This window comes from Dysidea avara, chromosome 2 (assembly GCF_963678975.1).
Source record: "Dysidea avara chromosome 2, odDysAvar1.4, whole genome shotgun sequence".
NCBI lineage: Eukaryota > Metazoa > Porifera > Demospongiae > Dictyoceratida > Dysideidae > Dysidea > Dysidea avara.
The window spans coordinates 42652136-42666016 of record NC_089273.1 but is presented as its reverse complement, the minus strand read 5'-3'; the positions used below and the strand labels follow the sequence as shown (position 1 = coordinate 42666016).

The 13881-nt window shown below is 37.1% G+C and overlaps 1 long non-coding RNA gene across 5 annotated transcripts in view; it reads right to left on the bottom strand.

Annotated features, from left to right (window-relative positions):
* The window catches only part of LOC136247380 (uncharacterized), a 177575-nt gene that overhangs the window by 35908 nt on the left and 127786 nt on the right, over positions 1-13881 (bottom strand). For all 5 annotated transcript variants that reach the window (XR_010697453.1, XR_010697456.1, XR_010697457.1 and 2 more), the window contains one exon: positions 10294-10536. This is a non-coding gene — a long non-coding RNA (uncharacterized lncRNA). The remainder of the gene's footprint in view (positions 1-10293; positions 10537-13881) is intronic.

Here is a 13881-nt window from a genome sequence, read left to right as displayed (position 1 = left end):
GGTATGGATACAGTCACTCCGTCAGTCAGTGTCGTCAGGCACCAGAGGCATAAAGGTCATGGTTGAGTGGTAGCTAACTAGCAGCCTGATTAAAAAAGAATTTGAAAAACAACAAAAAAATAATAAAACAAAACAAACAAAAAAAACTACAAGTGTAAATAGGAGAAGCCACAGGTACAAAGGTTATTTTGTGACAGTAGTTATGGTGGTCCTTCCTTTGCAGAAGATTACCTGTACATGGACGATCTCCAGCAATTGGATGCTTGTAGAACCAAAGCCCTACCTTGCCATGGATAGATGGAGCTATCACCTCCCTGAGGTGGAAAGCATGGGAGCAAGCCCTGGCTAACCATCTGGACCACCAGCTCAAGGACTATGTGGTGAGAGGCATACACAAGGAATTCCCATCACAACTAACTGCACGTTAGCAGACAAAAACAAACCCAAACCCAATGGTTGTGTCAGACTACCTGTTTACAGAGTGCTCAGCTGGCAGGGTAGTGAGTCCACTCCACCAGGATATGGCTTCTCCAAACACAATCCGCATTAGTCAGTTTGGAGTAATTCTGTAGGGAACACTGGGTAAATGGTAGCTCATTGTCCAACTGTCCTTTCCAGAAGGGGACAGCGAAAACGATGGTATCAGAACAGACTTGTGTTCAATTCAGTATGTCAAAGTGGACAATGCAGTGAGAGAAGTAGTTAGATTGTGTTACAGTACTTGGATGGCTAAGATAGATGTACAACATGTAAAACATACTTACAAAATACTACCAATCCATCCACAAGAATGATGGCTTGCTAGGATACCAATAGCGATAACAAACTGGAGGGTCCATCATCATGCCTCAGTTTTCAGGGTTTCGAGCTAAACTCAATAGCAGTGGAGGTGCGGTTACCTCAGGCTAAATTGACAGAGCTGCAGAGCTTAATGAAGACTTGGATACAAAGGAATTCATGCTCAAAAGATCAAGTTATCGCACATGTGAAAAACATTTTTGCGGTACCTGTACTAGAAGCTAGTAGAGACAGCTCAGCTACGTATGTCACCTCATTTAGTTTAATGTAATGGTACAGTCGGACTTGATGTGGTGGGCCAACTTTCTACAGGCATGGAATGGGGTCTTGATACTTTGTGAGTATGGCCCACAGCAAGTGGATCACGTCAGGCAGTTTTGGCTGTGTAGCAATATGGGGTAAATGCTGCCAGATGGTCGCAGGTCTATAGCAACAGTTCCCAGGAATCTAATGAGAATGGGATTACCCTGAAAGAATTCTTGCCAGTGGTAATAGGATGTGCGATCTGGGGGCCCCAATAGTGGTTCTCCACAGTGTCAGTCCATTATGATAACAAAGATGTTGTTATACTTATTAACTTAGGCTATATAGCAAAGCAGAAAAAAATCATGTACCTGTTACGATGCTTATTCTTCATTTATGCTCAATTCAACATATGCATGCAGGTAGTACATATATGTACGTACCTGGGGAGGAGAACAGGCTGGCAGATCCAATTTCACATAATAAGTGGCTATTCTTTTGTCACAGATACCGGAGGCTCAAGCCATCAAGGATACCATTCCAGAAGTATTTCTGAGGTCATTGATAAAGAGCGTCCAGATTGGAAATTGGTATCTTGGCCCTGACTGTTCAGTTGTTTTCAACAGGCATAGCAAAATCCACCCAGATGTCATACAAATCAGGGAGCAAGCGCTATGCAGTGTTCTGTGGCAAATTAACTTACTTTCATTCCCAATGTCAGAAGATAATTTTGGGACTGGGGGATCCAAATGTCTTAGCTATGCCACAATTAGAGTTTATTATAAAGGGGTTGAAGCAACAGAGAGCCACAGGACAGAACCGAATGAGGCTACCCATTAGTGTTGAAGCAATTCTGGAAATCGGAGACTAACTGGAATAAAGCAGTGATTCTGTGGGCAGTGTTGTGTATATTTTTTTGTTTTGATTTCTTCGTTCAGGTGAAGTAGTGTTCCGTCAGAAAAGGGATATGACGCCTCAGTACACAAGTCTATGGTGATGTTCAAGTAGACAGCACAAAACCCCATAGTTTCTGGATGCTAAATTAAGGTATCTAAAATAGACCTGTCCATAAGGGAGTGACAGTATATTTAGAGAGGACAGATGGTGTCTTACTTCCTGTGTCAGTTATCTTGGTGTATATGGTTCAGTAAGGCTCAGAGAAAAGGCCCATTCAATTGGTACTCAAGAGATCATTTCCTAACAATAACAAGAGAGTGATCGGTAATGGCAATGAGGACAGTGTTAGACAGTGCTGGAATAGATAAACTCATGAAAGCATGCAGACCACAGTTCTGTGGCAGCACGATGAGATTGCTGGACAATAACATAATAACGTCCATTTTTAAAAGAGCCACCAATATTGGTGTCCTTCAGAATTGAGGTATTTTATACCTGGGGTTTTTCTATGCCCATAGCTATCGTAGTGAACACTTTATCAATAATTCAGCCATACACATTCTATCAATAGTAGCTATAGCCATCTCACAATGAACTTGTCCAGACATCAGGTTTTGTTAAGATTCAACTTTGTAATAAGATCAAAGACTTGACACTTACAACAAATAGTCTTTCCCAAAAGCTATGAAGCTATGATATGTACATAAAGAATGCAATTGCTCAGGTCCTTACATATACGTATGTGACCTTCTGAGAAAAAACTGGCCATTTTTACAAAATTCGATTTTGCAATAAAAAATGTTGAAATAAATTGGGTAAAAATACACGTGCTAAATAAAAAATTATGCACATTTTAAATCCATTGGTATGCACTGAAATTCAATATACGTAAGTTATACACCATTAGATCCCCTTTTCATGGAAAGTTTACAAAACATTTGTTCCGTGTTCATACAACAAAAGGTGCGTGAGTTATGGGTGCTTGATTACAACATTTTAGAAATAAAATTTGTCGTCATTTCATCATTGGAATGGCTTTCTCCGTTGTATGCATGGAGAAGTACACTATACGTACCTTAATCCATTTGCTAGTTCACGGGGAACAGACTCAGCCAAACCCTGTCTTATTTCTTCTTAGCATGTTTCAGTAGTGAGTTATGATTAATTGAATAGGTGCTTGATATTTACAGTGTTGGGAGTAACGCGTTATGTAATATTATTACTTTTGTGGTAACTAAGTAATATAACGAAGTACACTATAAAAACGGGTAATATAACTCAAGTTACTTTACTTACTAATGTAACACGTTACCTAAGTAATGTAGTTACTGTAACGAGTCTAATATTACATAATATTATTGCTACAAGTAACGAAGTTACTTATTATCTCGTTAGTTATCCTCTGAGTAATGCCTAGCCACAATGAAGTAACGAAGCCTACTGAATGAAGCTTATTCACCAGCTTCTTACTTACAACCAAGATTTGCACAATGTCCAACAACGCATTCATGTCACATGATAAAGTGATAGTTTCACACGTGACAGCTTAAAGCTGTGGACACAAAGTAATATAATATGTAATATTATTATAGTTACTTTATTTTATGGGTAATATGTAACTGTAACTAAATAGTTCAGTTGCAAGTAATATGTAACTAGTTACTTTTACAAAGTAACTTGCCCAACACTGGATATTTATTACCTGTATTGTTGCTACATAAATCAAATTTATTCCTGTTTCAACTGTCTAGCACTATAATTCCAAGACTATTCATGACAAAAGGCTGAAACTTTGGCTGTCCACTGCTTTAATACTGTATTGATATAGATAATAGAGAAGCAATAAAATGGAATTTAAGGAAAGTCTGGAAATGACAGGCTTTTGCTTATCGGATCACATACTGTATACATGTACATTCCATAACTGATTGTGGATTTAGTAATGAGAATACAATAGCCTCACAACTGACTACAGTAAAAGTAACTTCTATGGGTCAGATAAGTGGTAAAATTCTTAACTATGATTAGACAGTGGTAATGCAGAGTTTACTTTGAGTAGAACTGAGTGATAATGCCGTTTTAGTATTGCAAATGATATTAAACCAACTATCCACAACAGTGAATGCTTCACAATACTATAGTTTAATATTCCTACAAGAAGCCTCTATTGCTACTACATATGGGAAGGTATAAAAGCTGGCACAGAACAAAAAAAAATTAGGGCGCACATATAAAAAATCATTTTGACAAGCTTGTACACCATCACCAACCATTGCAATGAGGTAAAATTTATCTGGGGATTGCCTATAACCATACTCAAAATCATTTACTATTTAATACTCAAATTCTATTTAACGCTAACCATTCGCATGCTTTCTTTTTGTAAGGTGCTATAGTAGCTCTGTTGGATCCAGTCTAGCATACTGACCTGACATGACCAAAACCTGAGGCCAAGTTGATGATACCACACTCCTTGTAGTGAGATGCTTGCCGTAGTAGTCTAGTGTGGATCGTGATTGGCTGTATCAATTAAAAAAAAAATTAATTCTTTTCATTAAGCTCTCACTGAACAAATTGCAAACTACCTTTACCAATGACAAACAAATTTTCTTGATTTTACAGCATGGAAGATTTCAATTTAAAATATGATACCCACAATCGAAAGCTGAAAATATATCTGAAAAGCAGGATACATTCAGAAGATAAAACACTGTGACAGCAGAGATCATACAAATGAAACAAGGGGAGTTATCAACATCTGTTAACTATACTAGTTGACATATACTTCCTACTGTAGTCATATACGACACATCACTAGTAGCTGTAGTCATCCTTTAATGATTTATATTATCAAGTTGTCCATACTGTAGGGAACCATCTTTGATGTGAATCAACTTTGCAATGAGATCAAGACTTGATGCTTACAGCAAAAAATCTTGCCAAAAATTATTATTTACGTTAATGTCAAGAACGGTTGACACACAAACTGTTTAAGATTTTGGAGTTCTTTATATAAACGTACATTCCACAATTGATTGTGGGTTTTGGTTATAACAATAAATACTATACAAAAATAAACATATTACACTTTATCTCTTTGTAAAGGTGATTTTTGTAACGTAAGAAGGCTAGGATGATTTTTAAAGGAAGAATTTTAGGTGTTCTCTTGTCACTGAAGGACCAATTCTTACCTAAACAGTGCTACCGTACTGTTTGATTCTTAACCAAAGATGTATTTAAAAAGTCAGACAAATCTGGAGATGCAAAAGTTCCCAAATGTTTATATGGACACACCAGAAAATCAATCAGTGCAATAGACAATTTCTCCTAGGAAAAGCTAGTGAAGAAAGCAAAAGAAAGTATCAAACTGTGTTGAGATTCACCGTTCAAGTTGACGATGTCAATGTCACACCATGAAATTGGTGTATCATTTTAAAATAGTGCTATATCAATGCTAAAATGACACTTGTCTTATCCAAAAATTAAGTGATGTAATATTAAGGGCTGGTTTGCGAATTACTGTTTGGTAAATGTAGTAAACAACCACAGGCTAGAACAGGTTACTAACTATAATTTAATACCACCACAGAAAACCTACGCATCTGTATTATGACAGGTTTAAAACAGTGTAGCGAAAAATGAAACAAATGTTAGAGGAAGAGCCTGAATTCACCATCACAAGCAGATAGCTACTACATTGTTAGGTGTTATAGCAGCTCTGTTGGATCCAACCTAGCACAGTTACATGACATTAAACAAAACCTGAGCCCAATACAACACTCCTTGTAGTGAAATACTTGCCATAGTGGAGTGGAACTATTATAGTGTTATTGGTATGTCTTGTGGAAGGTAGCTTCCAATCTGTTCAGTGAATAATAAAAATAATATTTCTCGATACAGCCAATAATGAACTAACAATTTTTCTTGATTTTACAGGCTTTAGTGGTACCCTGTCTGGAATATAGCTGCACTGTGGTCCCCCCATACCACCAAGAATATAATTTGTTAGAGTATGTTCAGCGTAGAGCTGCTTGATGGATTAAGAGTAGATATGACTCCACTTTGTACAGGTGGAATAAGAACACTGAAGGAACTGAAGTGGCTTACGCTGGCATCGCAACGACAATACCAGAGTGCCATAATGGTGCACTCCATTATGCATAAACAAACTCCAATCAATGCCTGTCACCACTTTAATCTTAACACTAACACTACACGATCTCATCCACTGACTTTACAGACTCGATCATCTTCCATCAACGTATTCAGATATTCCTTCTACGTGAACACACCATTTGTTTGGAACTCAATCCCATATGAAATTTTGCCCTTACCATCACACTTATTTAGATCACGGCTCCGATGTTACTTGTTTAACTGATTCCTCTCACGTATTGTTACTTTTGTATAGTTGTTTTGTTTGCTCATTGTTTGCTCGTAGCTAGTCAATGTTTCTGTATTGCTTTTTGTGCTGTGTATGTGTTATGGGGACCACCTTGTACAGGCTATAAGCCTTTGTGTACCCTTTCTTTGGATTAATAGTATGAAAGATGTCCACTAAAAAAAAAAACAAAAAAAAAATGATACCAACAATCAAAACTTGAAGAAAGGTAGGTATACTCTGATAAGATAAATTCTTATGACACTTCAGTAGGAATTGTAATAAAAGGGGAGGTCATCAACACCTGTAAGCTATACTAGTTGACGTAAACTTCCTACTGTAGTCATATACAACATGTCAATAGTAGCTATAGTCATCCTTTACTGATTTACATTATTAAGTTATCAATACTGTAGGGAACCATCTTTGATGTAAGTCAATGTTTTTATTTACTGTAATGAAAGTCACAACATTTATACTCATAAAAAGTCAATTAAATACAAAACACTGCAAGGTCTTTAAAAAAAATTGTGCCGTCCTGAAGCCTCTCCTTGCTGAAGTCAAGTCAGCTGGAAGCACATTTCAGATATCAGCAGCTGTAGCCTTTGTAATGGGATCAAGACTTGATGCTTACAACAAAAAGTCTTGCCAAAAATTATATTATAGAACAATGTGTACAAGTACATCTGCCTTTGTTAAGATTACTGAGTTTTTATATACCTGTACATTCTACAACTGATTGTGGGTTTTGGTTATGACACTATATAAGTCAGTACAACATACAAATGCTCTCTCTGATAGAACAACATACAGTTGCCATCAAAAAATGAAACCCACAATCAAAACTTGGAACATGCTACTTTAAATATGTATGTAAATCTTAACATTATTCATAAAATTTCACTATTATTTTGTAAAAGGTCATAAATTATTGGAGACCTTTGAATCACAGTAAGCCACCTACTCAAAATCATACAGTACGATATTACTGTATAGTAGGGACCACAAAGGAGTAGACATGGCCCATGACATACCATCACCCAATAACTATCCTCAATCTTCCCTGACGAGGATGAGGCTTGGTTAGCTGAAACTAAACCCAAACAAGCTTTCAGATCAACCCGAAACACTTTCAACATGTTGCTACGAAATTTAAAAAAAATTATTCAACAGGATTTTCTAGTGACTGACTGACTGACTGACTGATGCCTTCAGACAAGCATAACTCGATAACAGCTAGCACTACGGGCTTGATTTTTCACTGTTCAATGTCGCTTCAGCCCGACAGGTGCCTTTTGGCATACCGCAGTAGGTACAATGAATTCTTCATGAACTTACCAGTGCCCTCCTTTGTGTCCCATTTACCTTTGCTGACAGTGAAAAGTATTGATTTGGCGGTAGCATGTGATGGCTTCCTTTCGTACACGTATAATTCATAGTGGCTACTTTGATTGCAGAAGTGCTTTTTGAACAGTTCTTGATTCATACTGCTGTGTAACAGGTTGAACATAGCCAACAACAAAGCGTGATGAATATTTCACTTTTCAAACGATAATCGATTTAACTGGGGCACGCGACACCATTTCTTTCAGTATGTGGGGATTGCAGAGGTGCTTTTTAAACAGTAGCTGGTTCGAAATGCTGTGTAACAGGTTGAACATAGCTGACAACAAAGCGTAATAGATAGTTCACTTTGGGAGATGATAATTGATATAGCTGGGACACGTGGCGCCATTTCAGATGCAGTATGCGTGGGTTCACTAGTCATAATAATTATTTACAAAAAAAGTTAACAAACAAACACACAAAAAATGTGGAAATTTCAACTAGAGTAGGGACCATAGCACATTGACAGTAAGTACTGAAACAAGTTGGAGTAGTCCATGATACTAAATCACAGTAAAACAGTAAGAAGTGTAAATCCCCACTGTGCATTTCCGTTGTGGTATCTTGAGCACAGTAGGGATAAAACACTTCTTATTGTATTACAATATTGTGCACTACTCCAGCTTGTTTCAGTACTTTTTATCAATGTGCTACGATCCCTACTCTAGTTGAAAATTCCAAATTATTTTGTGTACTTGTTATTCTATAATTTGTACTTTTATGGTGTGCAATGTCAATACTATAAATTAACGTGGAGCCATTTTCATTGAAATACTGGCATACAAATTGCCAAATAGCTCAATAGTTTTATCAGTTGACAATGAACAGACCCATAAAAGTCTACAAATGATGGGAACCAGCATCTGCTAACTATTGTGTATATCTCTACATGTTTTCCAGAAGCAACTACTTAGAAACACCAAAGATTGATTGAGCTTTTCACCTTGGTGGGAGTTCCAACCATAAAATGGTTCCAATTTTATGTCCAGGACAAAACGTATACACATGGATGTGTATAATATCGATGAGATACATATTAACCCATATTTTAAGGTTAGTAGGTGTAATCTTCCCACTCCTGTTGGTCACTCATAACTATCTACTATATACAAGTTAAGAAATGTGTCCAGATTCATTCATAATTTAGCTTAGTACGGATATGAACACTTTGTCAGTTGCTTACATTTCTATAATTTTATCATAATGAACAAAATGAAGTTTGATGATTGAAAAGAACTAGTAAAATTTATATTTCACATATACAAACGGATTCACAAAAATTTAGGATAACTATAAAATAAATTCATGCCAGTGTACCGTATATGACAAATGGCAACTTTTAGAAGCTTCTTTAGTTCTTACGTAGGTGATAGGTGTTCTTACAAAAAATACCTGTGAGCTGCTCCAAAGCTAAGAAATGAAAGGATTTATTGTGACTGTGTGGTCTGGCTGCCCACCTGCACGTAAAACTAACGTAACAAGGCAAAGCTCGTCAGTATTTAGTATGCAGTAACAAATTATTTGCAGGATAGGACAGGTACCAGTGCTAGTAACCAAATAGAGCTATTGCTAGTGTTGGTTTCCAGGAGAAATGAGGGTATTCCGTTTTTTGATATTTTCTAAGAGAGAGTCTATCAAGGAATCTCTTGGTTTTAGTTCCTTTGAACTTGTGTTTGGACACATACCAGATGGTTCTCTTAAGTTGTTCAAGGAAACTTGGTTGACTCCAGAGAATCTCTACTTGAATGTCCAATGTTTGTCATCAACTATGCACAACCAACTAGTAACATCTCATAATAACTCAGTTTGCAATAAAGAAATGGCATGACCAAAAAGTCAGATGTAACAGTATGGACTATGTCATCAGTCATCAGTACACCAGCATGTCATGAAACTTAACAACTTTGGCATATGTTAACATGTTGAGGGTTTACTAAACATGATATGCATGGTATTTTCAGGCCGGTGGGTGTCGGTTTATCACTCAGTACTGTGACCAAAACAAGTGATGACAAAATACATGATTTGTCGTTGATGAAAAATTGGTCAAAGGTTGTTATGGAGATACGTAACTGGCATTCAGTTATATGGATTGTTGTAAAGGTATGGTAAGGATTTGTACCACTACAAACAGATTTTTACAGCCAAGTTTGACCCTCCCGCATTTATTGCAGGAAAAACCCATCTATATAATTTAGTTCTTATGACATGATGAGTAAAATATGCATTACCTTGTAATACTGTTCCTTATCAGCTACATACAACCACAATCAAATTTCAAAGGCCCAGTACTTCTTAGAGTAGGGCCTTTTCCAAAAAAATAGATGGAAATAATTCAGCTATACATGTATTTATACTGTGGATTAATTTTATACCAATAACAATTAAATTCGATTGTGGGTTTAAGTTTCACAGAAAATTTATGGTGGCAGAATTTATCTTAACATTTACTGGTACCTGTACTTCACTCCTGCTGCTACTGTTATACACATACAGTACTTACATAAAACAATAACACTCTCTACCATGCACATGCCACACCACACACGCATGCACGCACGTACACACACACACACACACACACAAACCTTGTTGTTGACATTTTCTGGCTACGAAACTTATTCACAATGTCATACACCTTCTGTTGTTTTCATCATGTAACTGCTTCAAAATATTCTTCTATCGTCCTTTTAACTCCTTCTTCTTTACTAACAAAAGACAATCCTTTTTGTAACAATCTATATCTCTCCTCCGGCAATGACGCAGACGATGTGGGAGACATTTAAGACTTGTGTCATTGGTTGTTTTGCAATCGACTGTTTCCATAAATCCTATAGGAACAGAAACAGTTACAAAATGTTAAGCTACTTCAAAATGCTAAAGGCTTCTCAATAAGCTAGTTTGCTCTGTAATATAGTGGAGTGCATAGAAAGCCAACCTCTCTAAAAAGGCTAACTTCAAATTCCCCAATCAAGGCACTAATCCAACTCTAAAAAGCAAAACCGTGGTATTAAGGACAGCCAAATTAAAGCTGGGACAAATGTGCTTTTCACACATTCGAATGTTCTATCAATTTAACAAACAAATATTTTAATAGTTTATTTTTAATATTCAATTGATATGCATTAATATACTGTGTAGAACTAATTCTTCGTATACTAAATGTTTCATAAATTATTTACACATCTAGTTCAATGACTTGATGTTTAGTTCAATTGTTCTAGACTAATAATTGTTCTAGAGTTAACACAATTGTTATAACTGTGAGAATTTTTTTTGGATAATCATTGATCTATGTACACACCAGGGAAGTTCCCTTTTCATCAAGAATGGATAGCCACACAGATACTCTACACTTTTACACTACAGCCATGCGTCTGGTTTGAGCAGGCTGCTTTCATGAGTGGATTTCTAGAGATGTGTGCCAGCAACTGGGAACACTCTGGCACCTTCTAATGCCACTGGCTAGCTGAAATATGAAATTAGAGACATGAGCAGCCTTGAACAGTTGTCCAGATATTTTCTACGTACATTTCTTTAATTTTCAGTGGCACAGGTGGTTTTGAGAGCCCAATATTAAAGCTTGAGACACCATATGAACAAACAACTCAGCCATTTTCTGTTCATATATCACCCACCCACCACCACCAATGGTGACATGTTTGTGTTACAGATACCCATCACCATGAAAAAGGGTGCTCAAAATCATGGTTGTACTAATAGCTAGCTTGATATGGATTGAAGTAAAATAAACAATATGGTTGGCTGAATTAACGGTGAAAATTTCAAACTCATAGGTTTTGACCTTCCCATACACTTGATTGAAATGTATAAAATTGCGTATCTCACAATCCATTGGTGTGCGTAGATCAACGGTTTTTCTCATTATTAACATCATTGTTCAGTCCACAGTTCAGTCCTCCCGAGTCTTCATCATCATACAGTATACAGTCCACACTGCATGTGTGGTTGAATTGTAGCTAGGTAGGTTGTACGAGCATAAGTTGCTACAAATTGCAGTATGTGCAAATATTGCACTAAGTGTGCAATTAGCTGACAAGAATGCAATCAGTAACAGGGAACTCCCAGGACAAGTCCCAGTGTTGGTACAAGCAAAGTAAACAGTAACAAGGACAGCTTGTACCCAATACAACACACAGTGATGTTGCCAGGTATGGGTAAGCTAAGGCTGTTGTATAAACTGAGTCAAACACTTTTGTAATAACAATTTTATGATGGTTACAGCGAGATTGTGAAAAGATATACATTTATAGCTAGTTAGCTTATAGCTAATGTCCCCAGTGTTGTGATTCACTTTCACCACACTTAAGTAGAGGATAGTTAACACCCCAACACCTTCACTGACCAATCTGAAATGTAAAAGGCTGCAATATGTGACTGTATTAAAACACGGAAAACTAACTGTCAACACAGCAGAGCTAGAACTGAAGCCGTGAGGAGTAGGCAATATAATGTTATCTCAGTACATAATTATACTACAATATAAATTCTAACAGCTATAGGGACAAACTTTATACATTGTAATACTTATTGTAGTTAGGCATAGAACCAAGCCATAGTTAGGGTCCGCAATGCAAAAAATCGATATCCTCCAATCAATTACCTAACTATTGTCATTTGTTAGGTTAAGTGTAACTTGAATAACACCAGCGTGGCAACCAAGTTTGTCATTTTCTTCTGGTAGAAAACGATACAAATGCCTTAAAATCACGTGATATTTCGTTGCAGCAGTTCGTAGGGTTCTTCGTATGCCACAATATTCACTCTCAACATTGTTCAAGTAGTCTATCATCAACTCGAAGTAGCTATTGGTGGTTTGATTTTATTGGTCAGTGTCCGGTGGCAGCACGATATGTGCAGCTTTTTGGCGACAGACAAAATGCTTCTTGTTCTGGAGCACAGGGCAAGCAGAGCAGCAACTGCGCTGTGGGTCAGCAATGCCCAGTACTAGGTAAAGTACCTGCATGCGGAGGATGGTTATAATTGAAGCTTGTTAGCCATCTGGCTGAGCCATCTATATGCATAAATTCGGCCAAAATGACGATTTTTGCAAACAAATACCAGAATGGTTGATACATCAGTGAGACAGTCTCCAACAGCAAGGATACGAAGTTTATAAACACCTAACAATACGGCTATCTCGCCCAGTAAACGCATAGAACAATCCAATACATGAAATAGGCACTCACGTGATCGACTGAATTCAAATCGTGGAAATACCCATGAAATCATTTTCATTTCTGAATAAGAATCATGCAGTGTGCTCCTTTTGTAAACATTTCTGTTAATTGTTCACTCAGGCGTGGTCTGGGCCAGTGCAGGTGTGTTTTATGCTGTAATGGCATCATAGAGAGAGTCTGAAACTACTGGGCTAATCGAGATACTGAACCTAATGCACACAAACTGATTGCCACTTGATTCCAAGTGATTTTAAGGTCATTGAAATAATTATGGTTGTATTTTCCGAGATTTGAATATCGATCACGTGAGAGCTTATATCATGCATTGGATTGCTCTATGCGTTTACCGGGCGAGATAGCTGTATTGTTAAGTGTTTATAAGCTTTGTATCCTTGCTATTGGAGACTGTCTCACTGATGTATCAACCATTCTGGTATTTGTTTACAAAAATCGCGTCATTTGGACGAATTTCAACATATAGATGGCTCAACCAGATGGCTAACAAGCTTCAATTATAACCATACTCCGCATGCAGGTACTTTCTACCAGAAGAAAGTGACAAACTTGACTGCAACGCTGGTGTTATTCAAGTTACACTTGACCTAACACATGACAATAGTTAGGTAGTTGATTGGAGGATATCGATTTTTCGCGTTGTGGACCCTACCATAGTATGAAGCGTATTACTGTGTAGTACAGTTACTCCCGTACTGTAGTAATACTGTAAAAATTTCGTACTAGGACTATAGTTACAATAACATTGTTTTGACGCATACTGTATAGTCATCCTACATTATCCAAGTTGTCCACACTGTAAGGAACTGTCTTTGACGTAAATCAACTTTTTAATGAGCTTGAAATTATGTTCGGCAATCAGCCAATTTCTGGTCAATATTGCATATTGACCGGTTAATTTTAGCGTTGTCCAGACATTGTGGCTGGAAAAATGCATGAAGATCCTCATACTGTAGGTCT